Source organism: Staurois parvus, unplaced genomic scaffold (genome assembly GCF_062004578.1).
Source record: "Staurois parvus isolate SC_StPar_1 unplaced genomic scaffold, SC_StPar_1.0 ptg000122l, whole genome shotgun sequence".
Taxonomy (NCBI): Eukaryota; Metazoa; Chordata; class Amphibia; order Anura; family Ranidae; genus Staurois; species Staurois parvus.
In genome coordinates, this window is record NW_028317918.1 from 839,510 (window position 1) to 857,975 (window position 18,466).

Sequence of the window (18,466 nt, forward strand, 5' to 3'; positions counted from 1 at the left end):
CAATGATGGGGCACTATTCCTCCCACTGACACCAATGATGTGGCACTATTCCTCCCACTGATACCAATGATAAGACAGTGGGAGGAATAGTGCCCCATCATTGGGATTTAACAACTCAGAAACTTTGACAACATACTTGAACGTTTCTTTTGCTTCCCATCCACACATCATTGGTAATCTAGGGAGAACTATGGGAGAAAGACAGAGGGACCCGTGTATGTATAATCCGTGTAGCAGCACACACGCCTAGGCACTGATCACAGCTGACTCCCGCAGGTGTGCCAGCCTCGACCACCCGATCCTCACTGTTTACCCTCTTTGTTGTGATCTGGAAGTCGGTTGGTGATTGGGCGATACGTCTCTGTTGCTGGATAACCATTAGCTGACCTTAGGGAATCCCCGCCTCTCCTATGCCTCTGCCGGTTACGTCACTATACTAGGGGTGTGTCTACACGCCAAGCAAGATGGCGGCTCCGGACAGTGGCCGGGAGCGGCGGTGAGCCGGTGTATAAAGCTGAGCGGGGATGAGGAGGAGGAGAAGTCCCAGCAGTCGGTGAGAGAAGCTGTGTGGGTAGGCGCCGCCTTGTGTACGGCTAGTGTGTGGGAGGGCGGCTTGACGCCGAGTATTACCGGAGAGTGTGTGAGGGCGGCTGGTCACCTGTGTGCTCACTAAGCCTCGTCATGGAGAGCCCCGCCATCGCCTTCTAGTAATAGGTGCAGCTGGCATTACTCTCCTCTCCCAGCGCCTTCCGCCTCACACCTACGAGTTGTGTCCATTGACTGCTTGGTGACATAGAGGGTGTCGTGCAGTGACAGGCCGGTAGCTGCCTTTCTGGAAGGAGTTCAGCAATGTCCTACTTTAAGTTTTCCTCTAAATGGCTCTGCTTGGCTCTCCTGTAAACTGAAAGTGATTGTTCTGCCACTTGGCTTTGTGTTTCCTGCTAGAGTGGGTCCTACTCTTCCACCAATCACATGGACTCTGCAAATATGTTCATACACCTTGGTCCTAAATCCCATGTCTGGAAAAAGGTTCCCTCACAGTGGGGGCTGCCAGGGGAAATGTGTGTTTAGGTCTAGGGAAGTCTCCCCGCTGGTATTTATCTGGCTCTTGGGCTCTGTTCTCTCACACCAACCAACGTTGGGGCACCATTCCTCCCACTGACACTAACCAACGATGGGGCACCATTCCTCCCACTGACACCAACCAACGATGGGGCACCATTCCTCCCACTGACACCAACCAACGATGGGACACCATTCCTCCCACTGACACCAACCAACGATGGGGCACCATTCCTCCCACTGACACCAACCAACGATGGGGCACCATTCCTCCCACTGACACCAACCAACGATGGGGCACCATTCCTCCCACTGACACCAACCAACGATGGGGCACCATTCCTCCCACTGACACCAACCAACGATGGGGCACCATTCCTCCCACTGACACCAACCAACGTTGGGGCACCATTCCTCCCACTGACACCAACCAACGATGGGGCACCATTCCTCCCACAGACACCAACCAAAGATGGGGCACCATTCCTCCCACTGACACCAACCAAAGATGGGGCACCATTCCTCCCACTGACACCAACCAAAGATGGGGCACCATTCCTCCCACTGACACCAACCAAAGATGGGGCACCATTCCTCCCACTGACACCAACCAACGATGGGGCACCATTCCTCCCACTGACACCGAACAAAGATGGGGCACCGTTCCTCCCACTGACACCAACCAACGATGCGGCACCGTTCCTCCCACTGACATCAAACAACGATGGGGCACCGTTCCTTCCACTGACACCAACCAAGGATGAGGTACCATTCCTTCCACTGACACCAACCAAGGATGAGGTACCATTCCTTCCACTGACACCAACCAAGGATGAGATACCATTCCTTCCACTGACACCAACCAAGGATGAGGTACCATTCCTTCCACTGACACCAACCAAGGATGAGGTACCATTCCTTCCACTGACACCAACCAAGGATGAGGTACCATTCCTTCCACTGACACCAACCAAGGATGAGGTACCATTCCTTCCACTGACACCAACCAAGGATGGGGTACCATTCCTTCCACTGACACCAACCAAGGATGGGGCACCATTCCTCCCACTAACATCAGCCAACTACGGGGCACAATTCTTCCCACTGACACCAGCCAATGATGGGACGCTCGGTGATTGCTGAGCATCTCTGACGGGGGGGGGGGGGGGGAGAACTGTTTGTAAACAATAAAGTTCTCTACTCTGTCAGCTACTGCACATTTCTTTGCATGGCTATGCATAGCACAACCATACAAAGCAGTGTGCTTACAGTGAACCACTAACACAGCACACAGTTAACCCTTTGATCGCCCCACATGTTATCCCCTTCCTGCCCAGTGCCATTAGTACAGTGTTGGTGCTTTTTACTAGCATTGATAACTGTATTGGTGTCAGAATGCCCTCCGCAGTCCTGCTATAAGTCACTGATCACCACCATTACTAGTAAATAAATCAGGATATATATCGCCATTTGTAAATGCTAGCAGAATACATTTTGGCCTAAATTTACAATGAAAATTGATTTTTATAATTTTTTTTACTTTACATTTTCAATAGCATAAAGTCTAAAATATTGTTTTGTTCTCATAATTGTCGGTCTTTTTTTTTTTTTCTTTTTATAGCACAACAAATAAAAACCGCACAGGCAATCAAATACCACCGAAAGAAAGCTCTATATGTGAGGAAAAAAGGACGTAAATTTAATTTGGGTGCAGCATTGCATGTCAGTTAAAATAACACGGTGCAAAAAATGGCCTTGTCAGGAAGGGGGGGGGGGGGTAAATCCTCTGGAGGGCAAGTGGTCAACTATATAAAATAGCTTTGTACCAGAGTGGTGTTGTGAACATGGTGTATCTTGATTTCAGCAAAGTATTTGTTACAGTTCCACATAATGATCTCATAAAGAAGCTGTACAGGCTAGGATTAACCCTTGGGTGGTTCAGCCCTCACCCAGCTGGCTAAATAATATGTCATTGCAGTTCTAAATTGAGTTAATTTCAGAGAGCTTTCACTAGTGGTTTACTACAAGACCCTGTGCTAGGTCCTGTTCTTTATAATCTGTTTTTGGGGATATAACTAATGGTTTGGTGTGTAAAATATGTCCTTTTGATTTGGCAAACAGGGAAACGGGGGACCTCCCAATCCATGCCTGGCCCTTCAGGTCTGGTATGGATTTTAAGAGGGACCACATGCCAAAAAAGAAAAAAATTTGTGGGACACCCCCCAAAAAACAAACAAAAAAAAAACCAGACCCTTAGGTTTGGCATTGAAATTTCCCAAAATCGAAACCAGGCCTTATTTGACCATGCAGCCTGCTTATGTACCCCATACTGTTTCAGATAGGGTGGGGCTGGGATCTGGGGGACCTTTTTGTTAAATTCTGATAATTCACTGTCCACAATCCACAACCACTGGGCAAGACGGGTTGTGGGGAAGAGGCCTTGCTGCAACAGTAACGTTACAAAAGGTGATCTTGTCCTTTAAGTTGTGGTACTTTGGACATCGTAGATAACTACGCTTTATAAAGCAGTGATTTTAATGCCAATGCAATAAAGCACTTTCTTCTTGCACAATGTCTGCCTTGTTTGTCTGGATTGATGAACTTATTTGCTGCACTATACATTCTTTCTTTGATTTGTAGCCTTTTTGCGTGGTGCATACTGGGGATGCACCGATATTTCTGTGGCCGAAATGTATCAGCTGAAAATAGGGTTATCAGCATTTTGTCAGTAGGAAAAAAAGAGCCGATAATGGCCGCCTACAACGCGTAATTTTGCCCCATCTTTGCCTGCGATTTTACCAGATTTAGGCTCCATTCAAACTAGAGTTTTTCAAATCACAGGTGAAATCGCCAGGATTGAAAACGCGCTGTAAAAGTGTGAAAACGATCGCGTGTTCAGGTGCAATTCATTTCAGTGGCACCTGAAAGCGCAGGACAATTTTGCCATGACTGCGGTGCATTTTTCCACACTGCAGTTGCGCAAACAAAATCGCAGGATGCCCAAGCGAGGTTCCGGAATATTTTTTGGGCGTCGCCTAATTCTTTGCGGCGCATTTGCCCACGTCCATTGGATTGCCAGACAGAAAAGCGTGGTTTGTCACTCCAGAGAACACATCTCCATTGCTCTAGAGTCCAGTGGCGGCATACTTTACACCACTGCATCTGATGCTTTGCATTGCACTTGGTGATGTAAGGCTTGGATGCAGCTGCTTGGCCATGGAAACCCATTAGATGAAGCTCTCTACACACTGGTTGTTTTAATCTGAAGGCCACACGAAGTTTGGAGGTTTTTAGCTATTGACTCTGCAGACAGTTGGCGACTTCTGCGCACTGTGTGCTGAAGCATGCGCTGATCTCGCTCTGTCATTTTACGTGGCCTTCCACTTCGTGACTGAGTTGCTGTTGTTCCCAGTTGCTTCCATTTTGTTATAACGCCACTAACAGTTGACTGTAGAATATTTAGTAGCAAGGAAATTTCACAGATGACTTATTGCACAGGTGGCCATCTATCCTGGTACCATGGCACTGAGCTCCTGAGAATGACCCATTCTTTCACAAATGTTTGTAGAAGCAGTCTGCATGCCTACAGTATGTGCTTGATTTTATACATCTGTGGCCATGGAGGTAATTGGAACACCTGAATTCAATGATTTGGAGGGGTGTTCCAATACTTTTGGCAATATAGTGTATAAAAAAAAAAAAAAGTCCACTTTGGTTTTCAGCCAAATGCATCCTGAATTTTCGGTTTCGGACCTAGCATTTTCATTCTGGTGCACCACTAGTGTATACTAAAGAAAAATCTTTGGTTTATTGGGGCAGGCAGTTAGGGCTCGTTCACACTAGGCTGTTTTGCCAACGCTTGCCAACCGCCCCTATAGCGTTTGGCAAGCGTTGGTCCGGCATTTGCGGAGTGTTATTAATGCTCGGCAAACGCTCCGCAAACGCCGCATGCGCGGTTTAGCGGCGGTTGCTAGGCGTTTGCCGAGCGTTAATAACGACCCCACAAACGCCTATAATGCAGTTTGAGTGGTGTTACCGCCCCGCAACCGCACCGCAAACGCCGGCCGGGCGTTTGCAGAGCAGCACCATAGACGAGAATAGGAGGCTTCAAAGCCTCCTGACTCGTCCAGAGGCGTCCGTTTTGCCGCGACGCAACCGCTCCCGTTAGAACAGCACCATGTGCTGTAATGTACAGAATTGGCAGAGGCGTTTGGGAAGCGGTAAAAACGCTTACCAAACGCCTCTCTGCCGCCTGCACACAAGGCTAGTGTGAACGTAGCCTTACTTAGTAAATTTACTTTATCAAGCATTCTTGATTATTATGTTTATGTGATTCATTGCATAAAACTGTTGTACAGTTGCGAAAAGTATTTGTTTTTTAGTTTAGAGATAAATATAGACATTAGTTAGTAATCAGGCATAAGTAAGTAATTTGACAGCTGAACAAACTGCAAATGGACATTTATTCTTCCATTCGTATAATAGATATAACTGTGTTTGCACATTGAAGAAGAGCCATTTGTACTTAATCCATTTTTACTGAAATTTCCAATCACCGGATTTGGAAGAGCCATAGACCCTAGTAAAGAGATTTCACAGTGAGAGTTTCTGCATGTATTTTGTATAGCAGTACCCGGTTGATGTTTCTGCACTGATGTAACTAGGGTTCTATTTCTTGCTCTGTCCACTGCTCTGGATGCTGATGTGATTCCTAGGAAAACAGGAAATTAGGTGATTTAGGATTGTCTTGTGCTCGCTTAGAATTTCAACATGGGGAAAAAACAGGTTTTTGGAGTCTCTTTCCATCTGTTCTATAGATTCTTGTCATCAGGAATGCACCTCAGTGTCTTTATAATTGCACATGGAATTAGAAGATATAGCCCTGTTAATCTAATTATTCTGGATTTAAAGTGTGTGTTCAACCAGAGATTTTTTTTTTTTTTTTGCTTATTCTGGATGGCAAGTGGAACCCTTTTCACATTTTTATTGCTGTTTGTGCCCTGATAGGCAGATTCATTCTCTCTGTTTTGGCTAGTGACCATCATCACAGAGACAGAATGTGATGGGAAATCCAGAATTTTAGAGCAAGAAATGAGGGTAGATCTTCCAATCTTGGCACATTCTGGTGACAACTCATTAAGAGGGAAGATTGTAAACCTTCACCTTGTAAAACAACCCATTCAGTTTAAAACAGAACTGAAAGACAATACATGTGTGTGTATAGATATAAAAACATAAATACCTCCCCCCCCCCTTTTTTTTATGTAAGTGATCACATTCCCTCTGTTCTCAGCTGGGGGAGGAGAGACAGCAGCACACTGATCCTCCCAGTGAAAGGCTGTGCAGAGGGCATGTCAGGATACGTCTGATCATTGGAGGAGAGAACACTGAGTTCCCAGCACAGCTAGAGAACTGACATACTAGAGAACATGATCCTTTTTTTTTAAAAAAACTACTTGTCCAGGGACTAAATCGTCCCAATCTACTTGTCCCTCATGACAATCTACTTGTCCTGATAAAAAAAAAAAAGTTTTAACCAAAACCGTATTTAAACCTGCGTTAAGTAATGTCTGGGGATTTTAAAACAAAAGGGGCTTTATTGCGACTTAAACGTTTAATATTTTTAACATTGCACTGTATATCTCCTCCTCCCCTCCCTGCCTGTCTCCAGCACCACACCCGGGGACTAGCAAGGAGGGGAAAGACCTTGCAGTGTAATTAGCACCGATTGGGTACTTGTCAGGAAAGGGGAGTGTCGGGCTTATCCTTTATCCCTTTTTCTGCCAGAGCTGTTTTTGCTTTTTTTGCACACGTTTAAAAAATAATTTAGGGCCTGAAGATGACACAAAACCCCCAAACATTATATATTTTCTGAAATCAAAGACCCTAGAGAATAAAATACCGGTCACACAATTCTATCAGAAAGGTCTTGGAAACACAAAATTTCTGTAAAAAATACACTTAAGTTAATTTTAGAGCAAAAAAAGCAAAAAATTATCCAATTTTTTTTGTAAAATATAAAATATGAGGTTGCATTGAGTAAATAGATATCCAACATGTCATACTTTAAATATGCATGCGCTTGTGAAATGGCAACAAACTTTAGTACCCTATGTTTTCTATAGGTGACGCTTTTAAAGCCCCTTATAGGTCATCAGTTTAGCTTTACAGAGGAGGTCTGGTGCTAGAATTATTGCTCTCATTCTGGCAGCGATATATAACGTGTATCGCAATCGTTGTTTTCATACGTAGGTTCTCCTTGCTTTTATATTTGCAGATGCGTACATATGTGGGGTGGGGGGTCCTTGAAAAATTTTGAGGGGGGTTATATGCTTAGGTGTAATAATTATTTTTTTACCTAACTTTTTTTTTCCATCACATAGGGGACAAAAAGTCCCCTATGTGATGATTTTTGGTGACGGGTTCTCTCTTTTTGAGACATCCAGGGTCTAAAAGACCCTGCATGTCTCTCCTGTACTACACTGAATGTAACGCAGTGCACATCGCACTGCATTACATTCTTTACCAGCCTCGATTGTCGGGAATCTTTCAATGAGAACCCTGAAGTGACATCACATCATTTCCAGGTCAGGACAAGAAGGGGAGGGGAGCAGATGTGTCCGCTCTCCTCCCTCCCCTATACCCACCGGCACCTACTGACTGGTCCTGGGCCAGCAGATGGACAAGCAGAGCCTGGGGGACAGTGGGAGGAGGCGGGAAACATAGTGGGCTATGTGGAAGCAATTGTTCGGCAGCATTGCCGTCCGAATGCTTCCACCTGACAGGTGAGCCCGGCTACTTGCCTGCAGCAGGGCTAAAGGTAAATAAAAACTACCTGCCTGGTGCCTGGAACTACATATCCCGGGTGTCCGGCGATATAAATTGAACATCCCTGCAAGTACATGGTACAGCAGACACATATCAGGAATATGAACTGTTGGGTTTATCTATCTTTGGCACAGAAAGTAAATGGATAACTCTCTAATAGGTCACAGAGAACAAATATTAAAGGGATATTAACCACTTGCCTAACGGGTACTTATACCCCCTTCCTGCCCAGGCCAGTTTTCAGCTTTCAGGACTGTTGCACTTTGCATGACAATTGTGTGGTCATGCAATACTGTACCCAAACTACATTTTATAATTTTTTTGAGACCAATAGAGCTTTCTTTTGACGGTATTTAATCACCAGTGGGGTTTTTATTTTTTGCTGAACAAACCAAAAAAGACCAAAAATAAAAAAAAAAGGTTTTTTTTAGTTTCTGTTATAAAGTTTTGTACAGAAGTGATTTTTCTCCTTCACTGATGGGCACTGATGAGGAAGCACTGATAGCCAGCACAGATGGGCACTATAGGATACACTGATCATCAGGGCACTGATGATCAGTGTAGATATCCCCCTGAGAAATGCCGCTTACCAGCTCTCCTCTCCTCACTTACTGTCAGCATGAGGAGAGCACTGTCAATAACCAGCATTTCATATTTACATTGTGATCAGCTGTGATTGGACAGAGCTGGTCACACGGTAAAAGGCGGCTCTGATTGGCCCTTTACCTGGACACCTGATAAGCTGTGCCCAAAGGACATAGCAGTCACAGATCGCGCACGGGGAGCATGGTTCTGGGAGGATGTCTATGGATGCCCTCCCAGAACTAGCTGACCGTGCTGTAGCTGTCTTGGCTATACCACGGTCGGGATGTGGTTAAAGGCACTCTTTTTGTTAACAAACATGTTATACTTACCTGCTCTGTGTAATGGTTTTGCACAGAGCAGCCCCAATCCTCCTCTTCTCAAATCCCACACTGTCACTCCTGGCCACTCCCTGCTGCTGACTGCCCCCAAATCCAACAAGCTCACTCCGGAGTCGCTGCTCTGCGTGCCCGTTCACACACAAAGCTGCGACTCGGCCCCGCCCCCCTCTCTCCTCCTTAGCTCACTAGCTGTGTTTGACATCAGTGGGAGCCAATGTTTCAGGCTGCTGTCCCAGCCATTGAGTAGGCACAGTACTTGAAGAGCCAGTGCTCTTTTTCATATTGCTGGATCTTAATGGGGCTCAGATATGTATTGGGGAGGGGCTGCGGCAAACAGATTTTTTACCTTATAGGTAAAATCTCTTGAGCCTTTACAACCACTTCAAACTCTCAGGGCTTGTTCACTCCATACATGCATGAAAACTGATGGAAATTGAAGTGCAAAATTTACTTGCAGAAACATCAGTTTTCATACGCGCTTCAATGAGATTATACATGTTGCAGATTCCTGTGCAGAAAAAATCTGCAGGTGATACTAGTGTTGGGGTGTGAACAGGGCACATAGAGAACAATTGTTTTGGTTTCATCCTTGACGTACGTGTGCAGAAAAACTGACGTCTCTGCACACTGGTATGAGGCTTCAGGGATTTTAATCCTTTCTTGTGCTATCCAACACAAAAAATGCTGTGCACATTGGTAGTGTCTCTTTAAGCTGCTTGAAACAAGACTATTCCCTTTTGTTAACTACTTCACCTCTCACACCTATACACCCCTTTGGATCAGAGCAAATTTTAGATTTTTGCTTATGGACCTTTTTTTGTTTAGCAATAATTTTTCATTACTTAAGATGACAAACTAATACATATATTGTCTTTTTTAATGACAAACAGGGCTTTCTTTTATGATATTGACAAAGATTATTTGTTTATGCAGTTCTTAGACAACAATTATCAAAACAAAAAAATGCACTGAAAAATAGTATCACAGTAGTTAGAAAGTATCACAGTAGTTAGAAAGTATCACAGTAGTTAGAAAGTATCACAGTAGTTAGAAAGTATCACAGTAGTTAGAAAGTATCACAGTAGTTAGAAAGTATCACAGTAGTTAGAAAGTATCACAGTAGTTAGAAAGTATCACAGTAGTTAAAAAGTAACATTTTATTCTATAATTTGTCCTTTAAAATCACACTGAAATAATAATTCTTGTACAAAGTATTGCAAAGTTATTTACAAATGAAATAAAGTGTTTTTTTCAGTTGTGCACTTGTGTTAAATGTGACACTAACAAAAACAGATAAAGAAAAAAAAAATATTATTGGATAATAAAATACAAATAAGCAGACAAATAATAGTTAAAAGAGGAATGGGGATGGAATGAAGGCTGATTATTAAGTATAAGCTAAGGGTTAATAAAAGGTTAAATTAGAGACATATTTAAATTAATATAATTGTTTCACTTGTCAGGTTGCTTTCACTGTTGTCATCAACAGATTGAAGCTCATCTCTTTGATATATAGATGAATGAAACAGAGTAGATACAAAGGTAACATTACTTTGTTACTTAGTATATTTCTGTTTGAGGTCTGAACAGTGTTGATAAAATCAGACAGCAGAAAGTATGTACACAGTAACTCCTTGTTTTAAGAGCTGGCAATTGCCAGCAAATGTGTGACTTGGTGGTGGTGGAGAGGCGAAAGGCAGTTTGGAAATTGCAGAAGGACTGGATGTACCACAAACGTACTTTGAAGAATTTTTTTGGGCTCATATGTAGCAGTTTCCTAAACTAGGTAAAAAACATTTCATTCACTCTTGCACATTTTTGTGTGATTGGATGTGTGTTGTTCAGAATTTCAGAGAGCACATTCATGCACCTGGGGTGCCAAATACATTATGTACATTGTTATAGCTTTTTATTTAAATGCAGATTCACTTAAAGTGATTGTAAACCTCAGTCATGAAATCTGAACAAAGCATATACACTCATCAGCCCCTTTATTAAGTACACCTGTTCAATTGCTTGGTAACACAAATTGCTAATCAGCCAATCACATGGCAGTAACTGAGTGCACTTAGGCATGTAGATGTGGTGAAGGCGACTTGTTGAAGTTCAAACCGAGCATCAGAATGGGGAAGAAATGGGATTTAGGTGACTTTGAGCATCGCATGGTTGTTGGTGCCAGACAGGCTTGTCTGAGTATTTAAAAAACTGCTGATCTACTGGTTTATTTACGCACAACCATCTCTAGGGTTTACAGAGAATGGTCTGAAAAAGAGAAAATATCCAACGAGCTGCAGTTATGTGGACGAAAATGTCTTGTTGACGTCAGAGGAAAATGGTTCGAGATAGTAGAAAGGCAACAGTAAATCAAAAACCCACTCGTTACAACAGAGGCTACAATTCGCACAGGCTCACCAGAATTGGAGAATAGAAGATTGGAAAAACGTTGCCTAGTCTGATGAGTCTCGATTTCAGATGGTAGGGTCAGAATTTGGTGTAAACAACATGAACGCCCCAGGTAGCCCTGGAAATACTCCAATTGCCAGTACATGGGGGGGGGACTGGCTCTGCTTGACCTACGAATGTATTATTTTGCCTCTCAGTTGATGTATGCACACTGGAGAATGTTCCTGCATCTAAATAATTCCGCCACTGTGTTGGAGGCGGCTGTGGCTACTTCCTATGAGGCTCTGCTAAACTATTTTTTATCGAGGAGAGGTTCCATCAAAACATGGTATGACTATCCTATCGGTGTCCAAAAAAATTCTTACCATATGTGCGAAACAAATTTCGGATACAGCCCTAGCCATGTCTCCAAGTGCACCTCTTTGGTGTAATCCAAATTTGCCTGAATTTTATAAACTTGAGGGGGGACACCAATGGGCCTGATATGATATTAAATATGCTTATCAGCTTTACGACCAGGGTCAGCTTAAGTCCTTTTTGCAACTACGGTCGGAAAGGGGTGTACCGGGTTCTTGGTGAATTCAGTATACTCAGCTTAGGCATGCCGCACTAGCCCAATATGGTCTTGGGGAAGTTAATTTGAACAACACCAGATTGGAAACCCTTCTCTTACAGCCGCAATATATTAAATTGGTGTCATCATGTTATTCAGAATTAACTCTAATAGATAGTAGGCAATGTCATCGTACACATGAGCGGTGGTTTACTATTGTTCCGGATTTGACGGAGGAGTTATGGAGAGATGTTCTTGCCAGGTATGTGGGTACGATTATTTCCTCTAGGGACAAAATGATACAATTGCGTTATTTACATCAAATGTATTATACACCTCAGCGCTTATATCGTATGGGGAGATGTAACACAGACACTTGTGATAAGTGCTAGGCTGGTACGGAATCCTTTTTTACACATGGTATGGGAATGCTCTAAAGTTGGGCCCCTGTGGTCTGAAGTCACTGCATTCATATTGGATACATTTTATTTGCCTAATGTGTGTAGTCCTATGGTGTGTCTTTTAGGTGTACTTGTAGATGATACTATGACTAACGCTACCAAGCTTTTTCTGAGAATCCTATTTTTCTATGTGCGAAAGTTGATAGCGTTACATTGGATACGTACTGATAGTCTTGATCTGGGGGCATGGAAGAAGTTGGTTAATTTGGATCTTCCGCTGTATGAGATGACGTATGAAGCAAGGGGGTGTCTGGGGAAGTTTGGAAAGATATGGTCCAGGTGGGTGGATTCTGGTGCCACAGTAGCTGACAATCCTTAAGTGATGAGGATGGCTTTCTGGTGGGGGGTGCTCCACAAATATATGGTGCTAGGAGGTGAGATGAATCCCAGACATATTCTGTTTTTTTTTTTTTTGCTTTTGGATGGGTGGAGAAGCTGTATCCCAGCTAGTGTTTTTTTTCCTCTCTATTGGAGGGGGGGGGGGAGGGGTTAGTTTTGGTTTTGGTCTTTCCTCATGTGTGAGGTTTTTTTTGAAGCGGGTAGGGTTTGGTTAGGTAGTTTTTTTCATGTTTATGCATAAAATAAATGCTTTACGTGAATGTGCTAATCACCCTACACTAAGTGAAATTGTGTGTCTCTATCTGTTTACCTGACAATAGTTTGTGTGTAAACTGGATATGTCATAAAGATTGGAATTGTGTAACATTGTATTACTGATTGCTGATGGTTTTGCCTTGCGTGCAGATTTTGTTCTGTAACTGTTTACATATGGCAATAAAAACATTTAAAAACAAACAGCATGAACAGTTCATGGATGTGCAGAAAACAAATCTGCAGCAACTGTGTGATGCTATCATGTCAATATGGACCCAAATCTCTGAGGAATGTTTCCAACACCTTGTTGAATCTATGCCACATTAAGGCAGTTCTGAAGGCGAAAGGGGGTTCAATCCTGCTCTAGCAAGGTGTACCTAAAAAAGTGGCCAGTGAATGTATAGCTTTAGTGTTTACTTGTCTATCTCCAAAGCTCTAAGTGTGGTTTCTCTCTGGTGCTTTGTTCCTCTGTTATTAGCATAAGTCACTTCTGAGAAAGTTTCCTGACACATGAGATACATTTCTGGAAGGAGATGAGTTCAGCAGGCAGCTTGTCTATACAGAACATAGCTCATGTGCTATGTGAAGGGGGGGGGGGTGTCTTTTTCCTCCAATCAGCTTTCACTGAGCTCCCTGCCTTTAATACTGACAAATGCACTAGGAATTTACCTAAAATCAGCCCTTTTGAAGGGATATAGAAAAGTGAAAACTGCAGATAATCAAGTAAAACCTATTTAGGAGGTTTGGTTTCATCTCTGTGTATCACCTGAGGCTATTCTGGGTATAAAGTGGGGAAAATAATTATTTGATCTCCTGCAGATTTTGTACTTTTGCCTATTTACAAAGAAATGAAGGGTCTATAATTTTTATCATAGGTGTATTTTAAATGATAGAGACAGAATATCAACCAAAAATCCAGAAAAAAAACATGATACAAATGTTATAAATTGAGTTGCAGTTCAATGCGTAAAATAAGTATTTGATCCCAAAGCAAAACATGACTTAGTACTTGGTGGAGAAACCCTTGTTGGCAAGCACAGAGGTAAGACATTTCTTGTAGTTGGTTACCAGGCTTTCGCAAATCTCAGGAGGGATTTTGGTCCACTCTTCTTTACAGATCTTCTCTAAATCCTTAAGGTTTCTTGGTTGTTGCTTGGCAACTCGAAATTTTAGCTCCCTCCATAAATTTTCTATAAGATTACGGTCTGGAGACCGGCTAGACCACTTCATGACCGTAATGTGCTTCTTCTTGAGCCACTCCTTTGTTGCCATAACGGTCTGTTTTGGGTCATTGTCATGCTGGAAGACCCATCCACGACCCATCTTCAGTGTTCTGGCTGAGGGAAGAAGATTCTCGTCCAAGATTTTACAATACATGGGCCTGTCCATTGGCCTCTCAATGCTGCAAATTCGGCCTGTACCTTTAGCAGAGAAACAGCCCCAAAGCATAATGTTTCCCCCTCCGTGCTTGACTGTAGGGATGGTGTTCTTAGAGTCAGAGTCAGCATTTTTCTTCCTCCAAACACAGCGAGTCGAGTTAATGCCAAAGAGCTAAATTTTGGTCTCATCTGACCACAGCTTTTTCTCCCAATTCTTCTTTGAAGCATTTAGATGTTCATTGGCAAACTTAAGACGTGTCTGTATATGTGCCTTCTTGAGGAGGGGGACCTTGTGAGCACTGCAGGATTTCAATCCATGGATGTGTATTGTGTTACCAATGGTTTGTTTGGTGACTGTGGTCCCAACTGCTTTGAGATCATTTACAAGCTTCTCCCTAGTAGTTCTGGGCTGATCCCTCACTTTTCCCATGATCATCCTTACAAAATCTGCAGGGGATCAAGTACCTATTCTCCCCACTGTATGAGAAGTTTTACAACCACCTTAATGCATGTGAAGGCTAAATACAAAAACATATGCAGTACAACTCTGCAATATAAATGCATTTCCCCATGTTTTATCCTTTTTAAAAGAGAAGTTTGAGATAAAAAAAACAACAACGTTTATACTCACCTAGGTGGATGCAGCATTGGTCTGATGCTGCATCTATCCCCCCCCCCCCCTCCACCGTTTCTAATGCTGGGTACACACACTCAGTTTTTTTTTCATTCAGCTCAGTGGGCTGAACAAGAAAAACCTGAGAGATCACCATACCAACACGTGCGTTGTTAGGGTGGTAATCTTCGCCGCTGTGTTTTTGTGTTCTGACAGGAGGACTCCTCCCTCAAGCCAGAACACACTGATCAGCACTCGCATCCATTGGCTGCAAGTGCTGATCAAATGCAGGCCAGATTCTGGTTTTCCAGCATGCCCATTTGTCAAAAACCGGTTGTGAAACCGGCTTCTAACAGTGATGCAGCTGTACATATGGGTCAAAAGTTGTCTAGTTCCTGCTGAACCAACCGATTTTTTAAAATTTTTTTTTTTTCAGCCCATGTGTTCAGGGCTTAAGGCCAAGAACGGAACAATCAAACACCGCTGATCACTCTTTTTCCAGTCATCAAAAAGCAGAGAGCCTCTCTGCTCTGCCCCTCCAGCGCTTATTGGAGCTCCAGGATGTGGAGGTGGGCGGGAGCAGCTGACTCAGCTCGCTGAGAGGCTGAGCCAGCTGCAAGTCCAGGCACCTGAGTGGATCCTGACTTTAAACACAAGCTTTATGTGGACTGAGTGCTGTCAGCATTACTCAGTGTTTTTTGTTCTGCTACTCAACTGCTCCCAAGCAGATTTCACAACACAAAGTCTAATCATGCTGTATTCCAAGATAAGAACACTGAGGAGATGACACAGGAAGTGTGCAGAGGACATAGCAGCTGAATTTATAATGAGATCAACAGTGTTTTTGCATTTATCAAACAGATCATGCTTCCAATGGTAATAATAACAGAAGGAGCAAATGAATGAAGAGCATTGCTATAAGAAAAACAAAACTGTAAACAAATAAAAAATGAAGGTACTTGCTATTATGGCCAAAACACAGATTGTTCTAATTTCAAATGCTCTGATACTAGTTGGTTATTTTGAAATTTGTCTCTCTCCCTTCTACTTTCCACTTATTTTTGTTAGCCCTTCGTTGTTATGCCATGCTGGCCTATAGGAGTTTGCATGGGACGGGGTAAGATGCTCAAGCTTTGACCGTACTAGGAATTTCCAGAGCTTTGTTCACAACAGCCTGGAATTTGGACATGGTGGCAGTGATGCATGCTCCCATGGTTATGTGCTGTGCCTGCACTCTGTGTTGTACATTTTAACACCTTTTTAATTCTGTTGTCCAGTTACTTTTGGTCCCTTAAAAAAGGGGGGATAGTTACTCTTAAGAGCTGTAATTCCTAAACTCTTCCTCCAATTTGGATGTACATCCCCTCAAATTAAACCTGAGAGTGTGCACTTTCAGCCCATATCCATTATATACCGTATTTGTCACTCCATAAGACACACTCCCCCCCCCCAAAAAAATGGAAAATATCTGTGCGTCTTATGGAGAAAATATTGACCAGCGGAACCAGGTCCGGGAGCTCCACTGACCCCGCCCCATGCAGCTTGTATGCTCGAGAGGGAGCTGCTGTGATGTGAGAGGGAGCCCCGCCCCTGGACCTCAGAGAAGATGCTGAGCGTGGCTGGCCAGATATGCCCCCCCCCAGAAGACTGCCTGTGGACTGTTATACCAAACCATGAGCTGTTTTTCACAAACTGTATATCTGTGCATTGCTGAAAGAACTTTGGTCATCTCCTGTACTCTGTCTGCAGTCTCTGGTCATCTCCTGTACTCTGTCTACAGCCTCTGGTCATCTCCTGTACTATGTCTGCAATCTCTGGTCATCTCCTGTACCATGTCCGCAGTCTCTGGTCATCTCCTGTACTATGTCCGCAGTCTCTGGTCATCTCCTGTACTGTGTCCGCAGTCTCTGGTCATCTCCTGTACTGTGTCCGCAGTCTCTGGTCATCTCCTGTACTATGTCCGCAGTCTCTGGTCATCTCCTTTACTATGTCCGCAGTCTCTGGTCATCTCCTGTACTGTGTCTGCAGTCTCTGGTCATCTCCTGTACTGTGTCTGCAGTCTCTGGTCATCTCCTGTACTGTGTCCACAGTCTCTGGTCATCTCCTGCACTGTGTCCGCAGTCTCTGGTCATCTCCTGTACTGTGTCTGCAGTCTCTGGTCATCTCCTGTACTGTGTCTGTCTGCAGTGTCTGGTCATCTCCTGTACTGTGTCCGCAGTCTCTGGTCATCTCCTGTACTGTGTCCGCAGTCTCTGGTCATGCCCTGTACTGTGTCCGCAGTCTCTGGTCATCTCCTGTACTGTGTCCACAGTCTCTGGTCATCTCCTGTACTGTGTCTGCAGTGTCTGGTCATCTCCTGTACTGTGTCTGCAGTCTCTGGTCATCTCCTGTACTGTGTCTGCAGTCTCTGGTCATCTCCTGTACGGTCTGTCTGCAGTCTCTGGTCATCTTCTGTACTGTGTCCGCAGTCTCTGGTCATCTCCTGTACTGTGTTCGCAGTCTCTGGTCATCTCCTGTACTATGTCTGTAGTCTCTGGTCATCTCCTGTACTTTGTTTGCAGTCCATTGGTTCAGAATATTTTTTTATCTTGTTTTCTTCCTCTTAAACCTAGGTGCGTCTTATGGAGCGAAAAATATGGTAACTAGCTTGAATAAGTTTTGGTAAATAGCTGAAAAAAACTAAAATTGCGCCTGTATCCAAATATATATGGACCTAACTGTAATTGTGTAGAACATCCAGTCCTTCTGCCAGGTCCAAACTGCCTTTCATTCCCCCACCCCAAGACACACACACTTGCTGGCAATTGAAGCTCTTGAAACCAGGAGTTTCTGTGTACGTCTGCTGTCTGACAAAAAGTTAATCTGAAGTCACAACTTACATTTTCATTTTATAACATCAACATTGTAATAGCAATACAAACGGAAATTTTTTTTACAGTCCAATATTGGCTGAATTGAAAAATGTCATGCTGTGAGTGCTGCCTATTTGCTGGACATCTCTTTGAACAGCTTCCTGGATTCCCTGCATAACATAGAGGAGGGTTTCTGTAGTCATCAGAGAGTCCTGGGAACAATGATAACTGATAACAGAGGCAGGATCGCAGTAAGTTATCAGTGCTTATTGAACAGATAAACAACAAAACACTTTAACCAAACCGTATAAGAGCCCAAAAGAGAGCAAATAGGAAGATTTTATTGTAAGGGCTAACATCATGCACTTTAAAGTTTGTCACCCCAAAAATTGAATATATGTGTGTGTTTATATATAGTTTTTTTAACCACTTCCTGCCTGCCCTATAGCAGAAGTACTGCTACAGGGTAGCACGGGTGCGCAAAATCACCTATATATACGTGATTTACCATTTTACGGGTAGGGGGGGTGCGCCCTACCCGCGCCACCATTTGCGACCTCGGCTGTCAATCACTGAGTCTCAGCTGGTGATTACTCACTGGTGGGTGCCAAGCATTTCCAAGGGGGGGGGGGGGTTAGGAGAGAGGAGAGGAGGAGAACTGTTTGTAAACAAAACAGTTCTCTCCCCTGTCAACTTCTGCACACTGCTTTGCATGGCTGTGAATCGCACAGCCATGCAAAGCAGTGTGTTTACTTTGAAGCACAAGCACAGCCACACAGTTAAAAACCGGTACACAGC

At 43.6% G+C, this 18,466-nt stretch overlaps 1 protein-coding gene across 11 annotated transcripts in view; it reads left to right on the forward strand.

The window, feature by feature from the left end:
* Positions 1-447: 447 nt before the first annotated feature.
* Positions 448-18,466, forward strand: part of BLTP1 (bridge-like lipid transfer protein family member 1) — a 478,785-nt gene continuing 460,766 nt past the window's right edge. For 10 of the 11 annotated variants that reach the window (XM_089672161.1, XM_089672163.1, XM_089672166.1 and 7 more), the window contains exon 1: positions 448-553. The gene's annotated coding sequence lies outside the window, so the exon portion shown is untranslated. Of the gene's footprint in view, positions 572-18,466 lie in introns of all 11 variants that reach the window. The other variant, XM_089672162.1, reaches the window with a different exon arrangement.